Source organism: Equus quagga, chromosome 2 (assembly GCF_021613505.1).
Source record: "Equus quagga isolate Etosha38 chromosome 2, UCLA_HA_Equagga_1.0, whole genome shotgun sequence".
NCBI classification, from domain to species: Eukaryota; Metazoa; Chordata; class Mammalia; order Perissodactyla; family Equidae; genus Equus; species Equus quagga.
The window spans coordinates 92,458,455-92,471,355 of record NC_060268.1 but is presented as its reverse complement, the minus strand read 5'-3'; the positions used below and the strand labels follow the sequence as shown (position 1 = coordinate 92,471,355).

The 12,901-nt window shown below is 58.1% G+C and overlaps 1 protein-coding gene across 6 annotated transcripts in view; it reads right to left on the bottom strand.

Moving 5' to 3' along the window:
- The window catches only part of ZNF710 (zinc finger protein 710), a 60,712-nt gene that overhangs the window by 14,596 nt on the left and 33,215 nt on the right, over window positions 1–12,901 (bottom strand). For 2 of the 6 annotated variants that reach the window (XM_046654564.1, XM_046654566.1), the window contains exon 1: window positions 10,255–11,654. The exons of the other annotated variants lie outside the window; for them this stretch is intronic. The gene's annotated coding sequence lies outside the window, so the exon portion shown is untranslated. Of the gene's footprint in view, window positions 1–10,254; window positions 11,655–12,901 lie in introns of those variants that run through there. 6 annotated transcript variants of the gene reach the window in all.

The following is a 12,901-nucleotide window of genomic DNA, read 5'->3' as shown; positions in this document are numbered from 1 at the left end:
GCCCCTTTTTGTCATCTGCTGGGGGGGGGGCCCTTGAGGCCCCTCCCTCCCCAGGGTAAGGCCTCTCCCTACTCCTGGAGCTTGGGTCTCAGAACAAAAGCTCTCCACAATGTCCAAGAGGAAGGGGAGCTCAGACTGCCCGGGGCTCTCCAGGGCTCTCCAGGGCTCGGGAGGGGCGTCCACCAGCAGGGACGCATGGGCCTCCTGCCAGGCCCCCTCGGTCCCCAAGGGGGAGAGAAAGGAAATGGCAAAGGCAGGGAAATAGAGTAGCTGCCTGATTGTAGTTTAAATTGTAGTTTAAAGACTTGTGCTGGGAGTGGAGGGGGGAAGGGAGGCCACAGCAGAGAGAGAGAGAGAGAGAGAGAGAGAGAGAGAGAGAGAGAGACAGGGAGCGAGGGAGGGAGGGAGAGGAAGGGAGGGAGGAGGAAAATGAAGAGACAGGGAAGGGGGAGGGGGAGTCCATGAGACAGGGGAGGGAAGAAGGGAGGGAGAGAGAGAGGCGGAGGAGGCCAAGAAACAAAAGCAGAGGAGGGGGAGGGGAAGGAGGAGAGCAGAGAGAGAGGAGGGACTGTGCGGTGACACCAGAAGCCCAGGGCTGGCCTATTTCCCAGGGCTCAGCATCACCCGCTCTAGGGCCTGAGGGCTAGGCCAGCCCCCATGGGGAGGGACCCAAGTCTCATCCTCTGAGGTCCAGAAGGAGGCCTGTGCCACCCGCGCAGGGACCTGGGCCCCCCAGAGGCCTCCCCTGTTACTTCATCTACTGCTCCACTGGGGTTCCTGTGAACAGTGACACAAGCTTGTCAAATGAATTAACGAGTGACTTGTTATGGGCAAGCTACCTGACCCCTCAGGATCTCAGTTTCTTCATCTGTAAAATGGGCACAAGAGGCTTCTTGGAACCTCAAGGGTGGGTTAACCTCTAGGTTAACCTCAAGGCCCTTGGCCTACCTGCCTGTCATCCAGGGTCCCTCCCTAAGACCCCCTTTTCACACCCCTGCTCTCAGGGGAGGGTCGGGGAGCTACAGGCGGCCAGTGTCCCTGGAACACAGACGGTGGGACAGAGCTCTGGTGGGTGGCACTCGAGGCCTGGGCTGCCTTGAGGCTGGTGGGACAGGAGTCATTTTGAAGAAAGAACCAACAGGACTTGGTGACCACCTGGCTATTCTTTGACTCACTCCCACCCCCAGGGACATCTCAAAAACCAACTGAAGACATGGCAATGCGCTGTGGCTTCTGCCAGCCCAGCCTTGGGATGTCACCAAACATCCTGTGGTCGACTTGCTTTAATGGCGATTTTTGAGAGCCTGCTCCCCAGCACTGACTCCTCGGGGCCCCGGGCATAGGCTGGGAGGACAGGTTGCCCCTGGGCCCTTCATGCTGGCCTTGAATCACCAGGCGGCTCAGAGGCTGTGGTCTCCAGTCCTGCAACTGAATCTTTCTGCCCATCAGCAGCTGTACTGTTGCGGGGTGTGTGTGTGTGTGCATGCATGTGTGTGTGAGCCTTGTGTCCCTGGGAGCCCCAGGCCTTGGGTTGGGGAGAAGCTGAGCCTGGAGTGGGGCGGGACAGGTAGCTGGGCCCAGGGAGGGGAAAGGAAGTCCTAGGGGTGCACAGGGCTGTGAAACACTCCTGGGACTTCAACGTGCGGCAGAACCACCCTCTTTGTTTCCTCTGTGCCCTCCTCGAGGCAGCCTTAAAGGGAAACCCCCGGGAAGGAAGAGGAAGCGAAAGCAAAAGCTGGAGCCTGTGCAAACCTCAGGGCTCTTTGCCACAGTCTCACTTCTCCCGGCCCACAGGGCCTCACTCGACTCGGCAGCGCGAGGCCAGCGCGATGGGGCGTCAGGGGTGCGGGCAGGGCGGCCGGGGGGACGGTGTGAGTCTCTTCCTTAGAGGATTCTCTCTCTGCCTCAGCTTCCCCTTTTCTCTGTGGACAGATTTGCTGAGCCCCGCCACCAAGAGCCAGAGTGGCTGGGCCACTGACACACAGCTACTAACCCACAAACCACACGAGGGCCTGATGCTCACCATGCATAGCCACTTCTTTTTATAGATAAGGAAACTGAGGCCCAGGGAGGGAAGGGACTGGTCCAAGGTCACACACAGAGACATTGGCAAAGTAAGGACTAGAATGCAGGTTGCTGGCTCAGAAGCCCACACTCAGCCACACGGCCTAGACGGTGGAGTTCCCATGCCTTAGCTGGCTGCCCAAGGCTGCCCCAGACAGGCTCTGCCTGACCCTCCATCAAGGCTTCCTGTCGCTTTGCACCACACACACAAACACACACACACAGCTATCTCCTACCACGGGGTCTTTGCACAGGCTCCTCTTCTAGGACTTGCCCTTCCCTGCACTGGGTGAACATCCCTTCATCCTTTAGGACTCAGTGCAGGCAGTGCCTCCTGGGAAACCTTCCTCAGCCTCGGGGGCGGGGTGAGGGCCTCTTTCACAGCCTGAGAACATGGGGTTAATTGTATGTGCAGACTGGGCTAGGCTGTGGTGCCGTTATTGAGTCAAACACTGATCTAGACGTTGCTGTGAGCCATTTTGTTGACGTGATTAACATCTATAATCAGCTGACTTTAAGTGGAGCGAGTTACCCTCCTTCTTGTGGACAGGCTCATCCAATCAGCTGAAACCTTGAGAGGAAAACTGAGGTTTCCCAGAGAAGAGAGAATTCTGCCTCAAGACCGTCTCACAGCAATCCTGCCTGAGGTGCCAGCCTGCCCTGCAGACTTCGGACTTGCCAGTACCCACAACTGTGTGAGCCAATCCCTTAAAATAAATCTCTTTCTCTGCATATGCGTCCTCCGGGTTCTGTTTCTCTGGAGAACCTGACACAGTCACGTTAATTCATGACTGTATCTGACTGTGGGTCATCTCCCCCACCAGACGGTCCCCTCCAGAGGACAGGGTCTGTAGGGGGACAGAGTGGGTCCAGCAGAGGAGAGAAAGATACCAGAGTAGGGACAGGGGAAGAGAAAAAGCCAATGGACCCAGAATGAAGGGACAAATGAGACCCACGGGGAAAGCCTTGCCTGAGAGGTCTACACAAGGTTTGCTCTTCTCTGCCCCTTGACCTGCCTCCCCTCCAGGACAGTGCTGCCTCCCTGCCAGGGGTGGCCTCCAGGCTGCACAGAGAAGGGCCTTGCTCTGGCAGAGTCCCCAGGGGCTGGGCCCAGGAGCTCTGAGCTCTTCACACCTGACACCCTTGCAGGCAGGACAGTCCCTCCCACAGCAAGGCCTCTTGGGAGAGCCCTTCCCCCGCTGATCTCCCCAGCCTGGGGGCTCCTAGACCCATCCTGGGAGGGCTTGGCTACCCTAGAGTGGCCACTGGCCCTGGCTCCACAGGGTCCGAATGGCACTGTCTGATTAGAGGACCAGTGCCCGAGCCTCGTCCCGGGCCAGTCAAACCAGAATCTCTGGGTGTGGGGCCTAGCATCCCATTCCCCAAAGCTCCCCAAAGGGTTCTGAGTTTCCGAATTAATTAGTAAGAGCTGATGAGCACTCTCATAGTGACCTGGCCTTGAGGGTGAATTAAGCGTGCCCCCCCACACTGTGAAAACCGTCCCCAGGTGGGCTCCTTCCTCCCCCTCCCCTAAGGCAGCTGCCGGACCCCCAGCCCAGGGCTGCCCAATGCAGCCCCCCGTGTCCTCCCCAAGGCGGTTCATACAGGAGCTGAGCCCAGACCTAAGGCCGGCGCCTCCCCACACCCCTGAGTGTCTCAGGCCTAACAGCTTCCCCTCCTGGAAACACAGCCAAGCATCGAACGTCACACCCTCGACGATAGGAGCAGAGCCCAAGGAACACGCAGAGGTGGGGTCGGGCACAAGCCCGGAGGCAGAGGCCCTGAGGGAGCGGGGGCGCCCCCAGGGGAGGATTGAGGCACCCTCAGGGGTCCCAGCAGCCCTGGACCCTTCAGGGGCCCTCGCTGTCCCCGCGTCCTGAGGAAGTTGGGTGGGTCCCTGATCCTTGCAAAAACGAGCCTGCCCAAACTCACCAGGCATCCGCTGCGCACATTCCCCAGGCAAATGCCAGCCACCCGCAGAGCCACACACAGCACCCAGGCAGCTGCCCCCGGGGCGGGACGGAGCCATGCGGGCCCTCTGACCTGGTCCCCAGGAGCTGTGGGCCTGGCATTCTCCGGCTGACGCCTCACATGCCCCCCGGGGCAGACATGTCTGTTTCTTTATCACAAAGGAGGGAAGCGGGGCTCTCCCACAGCAGGACAGTGGCCTCCCTAAGGCCCCTCGCCCTGGCCACTTTGGCTTGTACCCTCAAGGTGGGTCTTGGAATCCTCATCAGCAGGGCTTCAAGGAACTTTGGGGACCCTCCTGTCCCCAAATGTCATTTTACAGATGTGGAAACTGAGGCCACAAGGCTCACACCCCACGACGGGGACTAACCCGAGAGCCCTTGATTCCCGGTGTGTTTCCTTCCATCCATGTCAAACAAGGCGGCCACCCCACCCAGGATCCCCACCAGGCTGCCAGTCTGCAGCCAGTCCAGACACCTCACCAAGGACCTATAAGAGCTTGCTCAATTGGTCTCTGCCTACGTGGCATCTTCACAGCACACCAATGGCCCCTTACTCATCCCCCTCCATCCACGCAGGCTTTTGTCATTTTCTTTAACAGACTTTCCTGTACGCACACCCTTTTCACATGCTGTTCCCCGTGCCTGGAATACTCTTCCTCGTCCCTCATCCTTCAGCTTTCAACTCGGGCATCACTGCCTCAGGCAGGCTTCCCTGACTCCCTTCTCCCCAACCACGTCTGGTCCCTCAAGCTCTAAGCAGTGATAAGTTCAATACTTTTCCTTCTCGGACCTTGTCACATGTTTAATGATAGATTCAAGTGTATAATTGCTCGCTCAATCTCTGGCATCACAGTTAGATCAGAGACTCCACAAGGCCAGGGCGGAGAACCTGTCAGTATGCTTGCCGCTGTGTTCCTAGCAGAGTGCACACAGAGAAGGAATCGTCGCCCTTTTTGAGAAGACCCATATTTGAGTGCAAAGAAAAAAAAGAGGCCCCTCACTGAGCCCCAGGTGGGAACCCCCGCCCCCAGCCTGGACTTCCTGTCTCTGAGCTTCAGGACCAGTGCCTGTTCCCAGGGGAAGGGACAGCAGGCCTCATGTTTCTGGAAGGCTCTGTTTCCTGCAATTCCAGAAGCAAAAAGCACGTTTGTACCCCAAACAAGTACATTCTGCTGGACCCAAAGATGACCAGCTGAATGTAACAGGGGAAAACAAACAAAACTCGGGCTCACAAGTTCACGGGACAAAGACAAGAACCACAGATGAAGAAACACCAGGAGCATGGACTGGGCTTGACCTCGGTCAGGCCCTGTGATGAGCACACACGTTTCCAGGTTTCCACGCAGCCCTCTGGGGAGGGAGCGCCATTTCCATCCCACAGCTGTGGAAGGTGAGGCTGGGTGGAGCAGACCCCAGCTGGGTCAGCCCAGGGCCCAGGCCCAGCTGTCTGCACGCTGCCAGCTCTGGGTGGGGATGAGCTTTCTGGGTTCCTGTCATCTTCCCCTGCTGACCTCAGTTTCCCCACAGGGGGGCCTGATTCTGGGAGCCCCTCTGGCTTCCCTTCCTCCTCACGGAGCCTCGTCTCAGGCCCCTCCCGCACCGAGCCCTCTGCTTCTCCATCCCGTCTTCCTCTCCCTCCATTCCTCCCCTCCTTCCGTTTCCGTGGCAACCCCATCCTCCTCTCTGCCGCTCGGTCCTGCGTTCCCATCTCTCTTTCCTCTTTCATCTCTCCCCTCATCGCAGTGTATGGTCCAGATCCCCCTCTGTCCTCTGCTTCTGGTCTCTCGCTCCCTTTTACTCTCCTTTTATCTCCTTCAGGGTTCTCTTGTCATCTCAGGGCGACATTTATTTATCTCTTGCTTAAAAAAAAGAAAGAAAGAAAGGAGGGAAAAAGAAACCCATTTCATCAGTCCCAGCCTTCTTTCTCTCAGGTCATCTCCAAGGGTCAGACTCAGACAAATCCCAGAATGGACCCCCTGCCTGCCACCATGCGGGCTCTCTATTGACCACAGCTATGGAAGGGAGGGAGAGAACACACAGGTGGCAGGTGTCCAGGGGGTGAGGGCTCACCCTCGGGACTTGGCCCTGCTTCCCTGAGGCCGGGCTGGGGGAGACCCTGGAGGCCCCCTGAGGACAGAGCAAGGCAGGACCTAGAGGGTGGGCTAAGCCAGGCCCAGCATCCTTCCCAGTGCTGGCCCAGCAGGAATCCCCCGCAGTTCAGGGAGAGCCCACCCACCCACGGCTCTGTGCTCCTCCTCCAGGCCCCACCTTGCCTTGCGGGAATGCGTGAACAAGACACAGTGCCTGGCCGCTGGCCCGGGCACACAGTGGATGCTCAGTGTACCCAGCTCCCCACACTCCAAAGCTTGTGGGCTCTGCTAACTGCATCTGTGTCTCCACAGTGTAAGGCAGAAGTGACGGTTGTCAGCAGCTTTCAATTTCCTTTCAGCCATCACTTACTGAGCTTCTGTCATGGACCAGGCGCACGATCCAGGCCACCCAGGGAGATGGGCATTTTAATTTTCATTTTACAGATGAGCAAACTGAGGCTTGGCAAGGCCATCACACGTAGGAGGTAAAGGCAGGATCTGAGCTGGTTAGAATCAGGTTTCTCCCCTTTTACTTCCTTCTTCCTGTGTTCAGGGGAGGGGAGGGTCACACGGACCCCTGGGCCAGCCTTCTCAATCCCTGCTTTCTACGTTTCTGTGTTTAATCTGGAGTGATCAGAAGCGACAGGAGAAACAAAGAGATTTACCACAGAAAACCAGGCAAGCCGATTATGGCTGTGGGCCCAGCATCCCAGTGACAGAGAAGAGATGGGCTGGTGGAAAACGGGAGCAAGTCCGCCAGGAAACGAAAGTCACATGGAGATGAAGGGGGCCCTCACCTTCGGGAGCCCTGCAGGCCGTGTGAGCATCTGCTGGAGTTGTGACGTGCTGCTAGGCCAGGGGGAGGTACCGGCCGCCCCTAAGTCCCGGGACCCAAAGGCCCCGCTGGAGGAGTTCCCGCCTGGCCCCGTTGGGTGCAGCTGGCAAGGCCTGGCCCCAAGATGCTCTGGGCCTGCCGAGCCCTCAGAGGTGCCAATGACATGACAGCTCTGCCTCTCCCCTAAAAGGCTGGCTTAGCACCTCAGGAGCCCCAGGAGCAGGCCTGGGGAGGAGGAGAGGGGAAGCAGCAGAGATGGGGGAATGGGGAAGAGCCCCTCGCTCTGTAGAGGAACCGAGGGAGAAGGACCCGGCCCTCAGGCTGGCAGGCCGGCCGGCACCACCTGCTCTGCCACTGCCGAGCTGTGTGGCCTTGGGCAGTTTCCTCAGTCCCAGAGGCCTCTCTGGGCCTCGGTTTCCTTGTCTGTAAGATGGGGATAGTGACATGAGAAGGATCCACCATGTATTGAGCCCCTCCTTCAGGCCAGACTTGTACCTGAGGAGGTCATGTATGTAAAGCAGGGACAGTGGCACAGAGGAGTTGAATGACCCTCCCAAGGTCACCAGACACACCAGAGAATAGGTGGAGCTTGGGTTCCATTATTAGGTGTAACTTAAATGTTTGTGCTTTTCAGGTAAGGGAGCTAAGGGGAATGAAGTGTTGGATGACAAGGCTGGTGCGTCATGAGGACTCAGTCACGAGGAGCTATGGCCATTATTGTTATTTCTCATTATCTACTCCACGGGCCAGGCTTGTGCCGGCGGCTGGTGGGGCATGAAGATTCCACCCTCAGCGACCTCACAATTTGGCTAGTGAGACAAGACTAAAAACCACGGAAGAGCTGAGCAAAGTATCAGAGAGGAAAGACGCACTAAATGTGTGGGGTACCACAGAAGAACAATGGAACTTTGCTTTTTTTTTTAAACCTAAGGGGTCGGGAACATTCTTCCAGGTAAACTGGCACTTTGGAGGCAACGGAGACTCAGAGCATGGGCTGCGGAGTTGGCCCCATCCGTTACACGTGAGTCTGTGTGAGCCTCAGTGCCCTCACTGGTGACACAGGGTAACGGTGCCCACTTCCCAGAGTTGTTAGGAGACTTCACTGAGCCCATTAGCCCTGGGAGCATGATCCGAGTGTTCGGTGCACAAAGGGCAGGCAGAGGGGTTGGGGAGGCCTAGAGATGCGAGAAGAGATGCAGGGAGAGATGCACACAGCCTGCCCAGGCTGGAGACACAGGATGGAGAAGGAAGGTAGAGAGGAAAGATGAGCACAGAGATGGCAGGGAAGGTGCCGAGGGACGAGCACGGGCGAGGAGCGTGGCCTGGGCACTGAGCCCTCTCCCTCTTTCCCACAGCAGCTGCGTGATTCATCCCAGGGCCTCCACCCCGGCAGAGCCCCTGGCAGCGGCTGCCTCCTGAAGCCGATGCCGTAATCAACATTTATTTTGCAGTCACCCACACATCCAACTTGAGTACAGATTTATGCCAGGAGATGAGCACAGAATGCCTCTCTCATTCACGTAATGCCTCCATGTATCTCCTTGGGGGAGGGATAGCTGGCGAAACATTTAGGCTGACAGTGTACACACGCAGACATCACACACATACGGCCGACCACACACGCTGTCATCAGCGGCGAGCAGGAACAACGTGCAAATGCACGCTTCCCTCAGTCCCCGACCAGACGATACTTTCACATGGTGAGCTGAGGGGCAGGACCATGAAATGGGGGGAAGCCCACGTGCACATGCCCACTTGAGGACCCCCGAAGTCTAGCTGGGGAGGGAAGATGCCATGAGGAAGGAGGGAGCCCACAATGCACTTGTGATCTGAGACATTCAGGGGAGAGACCCGGCAGAGAAGGCAGGAGGAGGCTGGGGCCACAGGATGGGGTGCCCCAGCCGGGCGCTGCGCTGTGGGTCTGTCCATCTGTCTATTACCAGGAGCTAATGGGGAGGGCTGAAGTGGGCCTCGGGATGCAGGCTGGAAGAGGGGAGCAAGAGGATGGAGGGTAGAGACAAGAAAATCCCTGGGGAGGCCTGGCTGGAGGGGCAGTGGGGCCTGGGAAGGAGAGTGGAGGGCAGGTCCCCATAGAGGGGCGGCCCACGCATGGCAGAGGAGAAAGTGCTCAAGTGGCCAGCTCAGCACAGAGTGGGAACTGATTTTCTTTTCAGTCCGGATCCTAAAGGATGACACTTAGGGGCTTTAGAAGACCTCATCTGTAGAGCGGTGGGCTCTGGGCCACGTGTCCCCAGGCGCTAAAACCGAAACGCATGTGGAGTTGTGACCCAAAGGCCAAAATGATTTTAGTGGAGGTGACTATTATGAAACAAGCAAAGGTCTGGCCTTCACTAGAGGTGTCTGTGGTGGAGGTGATGGTGTCCTCACCACTCACCCTGCTGTGGGGACAGCCTGTGGGGTCTGGGGACCCTCAGGGCAGGCCCTTGACTAAGGGCAGCAGGAGGCTCTGGAGGCAGCTCGGCCACTTCCCGTACGGCCCTGGACAAGCTGCTTCATCTCTCAGAGCCTCAGTTTCCTCAACTGTGCAATGGGATAACAGCTGCCTTTCCTGCAGGATGACAGAGAAGTTAAATAAGCTTATGCGGGTGACAGCGCCAGGCCTGGGGGCTGGCGTCTGGTAAATGGTAATTTCCTACTTCTACACTGCACTCTATGTACACACACGGTGTGACCCACCCAGGGCCCTGAGAGACCCGGCATGTTCTTCTTAGCACTGGAAACACCTGGAGTAAACTCCACGAAGGGGTGGCGGGAGCATGGCCACTTGAGAAAAGCAGCTCCTCTTTTTGGGGAGAAAAAGTAACCAAATCAGATGCAAGGAAAGAGATGCTGGAGAAGAACCCGGACTCAAAGGGAGGTTCCAGCTCAAGTCTGTGGCTCACGCGAGAGCCCTGGGTTGCCTAGGGACAGGCGCTCCGGACCCCAGTGCCAGAGTGGAGCCCTGGAGAGGTGGGAAGGGCTTTTGCGGCGGCTTGTAGAAGCCCTCGTCACAGACACTAGGCGAAATTTCACAACTCGTTAAGGCAGCTCAAAAGACCAAACTCCTAAACAAACTATAAAACCCAGCTCTCCTCACCAGAGTGTGGAGTCTTCTTCTGGGATCCCTGGGCACCTTCTCATCTCACCCCTGAGCAAAAGCAGCCCCAGTGGGTCACAGGGTGGAGGGGAGACTCCGAGAATGAGACCCCCCTGTGCTGGCCCCTGTTCCTTGACACTAAATGCCCAGGAGGCTTCCTGTGTGAAAATCAAGCACACTCACACACAACACACTCACCTTGCTGAGAGGCAAGGACTGGCTGGGCAGTGTCCTGGGCCAGGAGCACTCAGGGCGGAGTCCCTGCTGGGTGCCACAGCGCAGGATGAAACACAAGTTCTCCTGGAACTCAGAAAGACAGGCTGGGCATGGGAAGGAGCACATCCACTCACCCCGGCACAGCCCTCTACAGTTTACAAAGCGCTTCCCAGGCATGATGCCATGGGGTCCTCCCTGCCGGGTTCTGAGCAGGTATCCATACGGGCAGCATCTGTGTGGGCAACACTCTTGTTCTCATTCGACAGATGGCAAAATCCAGATGTCAGCGGACTGGCTGGTGGTCCTAAGAGTTACAGTGCCAGCCTGTGCCAACTCGAAGTGCATTATCTAATTTAATACTGACCATCACCCTCGTCCTACGGATAAGGAAACTGAGGCACAGAAAGGTTAAGAACGCCTTCAGAGCTGTGCTCCTGGTGACAGCTTCCAAGCAATGACAGTAGCATTTTGAAACTTCCATAGCAATTTGACATTGCCATGATAGCCAGGAAGGGTTGATAAGTCACCAGTCTGCGAGGATTAGAAATCATAACAATTAAGAGAAAAGATTGAGAAGCAGTGGTTTGGAGCTCACACTGGGACCTGAAGACGTGCGTTCAGATCCCAGGTCTGCGACTTCCCAGGGCTGTGACTCTCTCCCGGCTACACAGGGGTGGTACTGAGCACCTGCCTTCCCAGTGAAATATGCAAAGTGCTGGCAGCAGAACCCGCACCAGGCCTGGTGGCTCCTATTATTAGCACTGGGTAACTTGCCTGGGGCCACAAAGCCAGTTCCTGGAGGAGCCACGCTCCTTGATGCCAGTTCTCGAAGGAGGGATTGACCACCCGGTCCTCGGTCACCCTGGAAACTGGGGACCAGGAACCATGTCCGCCTCCAAAGGCTGTTCCCAAATGCAGAGCCCCGTGCCCCTGCCAGGCACCAGCTGCCTTCACAGGACAGGGTCCCCTTTCATCTCCAGGCCAGGGCGTGTGGGCGCCTCAATGGGGTGTGGGGAGATGTTCTTGCCTGAACTGGAAAAACCTGATGGGCAGCCGGCCCGCCCTGGCAGGCTCTCTGGCAGGCTCGGTGTTTGCCAGCAGGTGTCTCGAGAAGCAGGTAAGGGGCCAGGAAGGGCCGTGGTGGCCTTCCCCACCTGGCTCCAGTCTCGGATCTCCGGTCTCAGAGACTCTGCAGGGATGGTGCCCCGCTCCCCGGGCATCGTGATCCCTTTCCTGGAGTGGAAACCCCTGTGGTCCCCAGACAGCCACACTCATGCCACCTTTTCCCACGTCACCTTGTCTCAGTGACCTGGACGCAGAGGGAGGACACAGCCTTCTCCCCAGCCCTTTGGAGCCCCAGGCCCTCCTCCCCTGAAGCGTGTGTCACCCACCAAACTTGCACACAGTGGGTGCTCACCATGTGCCTCCTGAAGAAACCACTCTCCGGGGGGTTCAGATTCACTCCCGGACACTCTTCCTCGACCTGGGCCTGCTGTCTGGCCTGGTCACCACCCCTTCCTGCTCGTGCCACCCTCCCTGCCTGGCACCGTCTCGTCCCTCCACCTTCCTGCATGGGCCCTGCCTGTCTTCCTTGGGGAGGATGTCGCCCCTTCCCTCACTGCCCCTCCCCCCTTGGTACGGGCCTCTCCGATTTAGCACTTGGCCGTGTGCAGTGCTGTGTCCACTCCACTGCTAAGGACAAACTCAATTCACTCTCCGACAAACATTTAGGAGGTGCCCACTATGAGTCCGCCGTGCTGGGTGTGGCAGAGGAGGAGACAGAGGGCTTGCTTGCGGAGGCCCCAAGGGCCCAGATCTCCAGGCCCAGTGGCTTGAGCCGGCACACCCCAGCCTGCAGCCCTCGATCCACGTCGCCCAGGCCGCACAGCCCAGGCCTCCTTCCCAGAGTTCCCTGTTTCCCCAAGTGTTCTGGCCATTCCTGGGGCCCCTGGGCAATTCTGGGCTAGACTGAGGTCCTCATGGTCCCGGGAACCTAGAGCTGCAAACCTACCCCTTTCTCCTACGCTCTGAGGAGGGGTGAAGCATCTTCCAGGCCTGCAGCCTGAGGCCCTCCCCATGCAGGAAAGAAATGGGCCCCAGAGCCAGCCCCTGTCTCCTCTAGGCCTGCCCCCCATCCCCCTTCGGTCAAGCCTGTTCCACTCACACCCCTTCCCTCGCAGGCACCACGGCCAGGCTGCAGCTCCTGCCGATGCCCGGTCTCTCGCCTTCCCTCCACTCCCTGAACAGGAGCTCAAGTCCTACGGCCTCCATCGCCTCCTCAACCCCTGCTCTCTGTTGCCTCCACTGAACCTAAATTGTCCTCTCGAAGGTCACAGGTGAGCCTTTGCCAAACACAGAGGCTCTGGTTCAGGCCTCCTCTTGACCTGGCAGCCGCCCTGCTGTCCCCATTGGCTCTGGCCACTCACAGCTGCCCCTCTCTCTGCCCACTTCTTCCCCCTTCCATCCCAGTGGTCCGGGGCTCAGGCCTCAGCCTTGGCTTTCTTACCTGACAGGCGCTCCCCTGGAGAAACCCTCTTCCCGTGGCTTCGACTCTCACCTCTGTGCTGATGTCACAGACATACCCCTCTACCCCAACTCTCACCTCCCTGCTGATGTCACAGACCTGTCC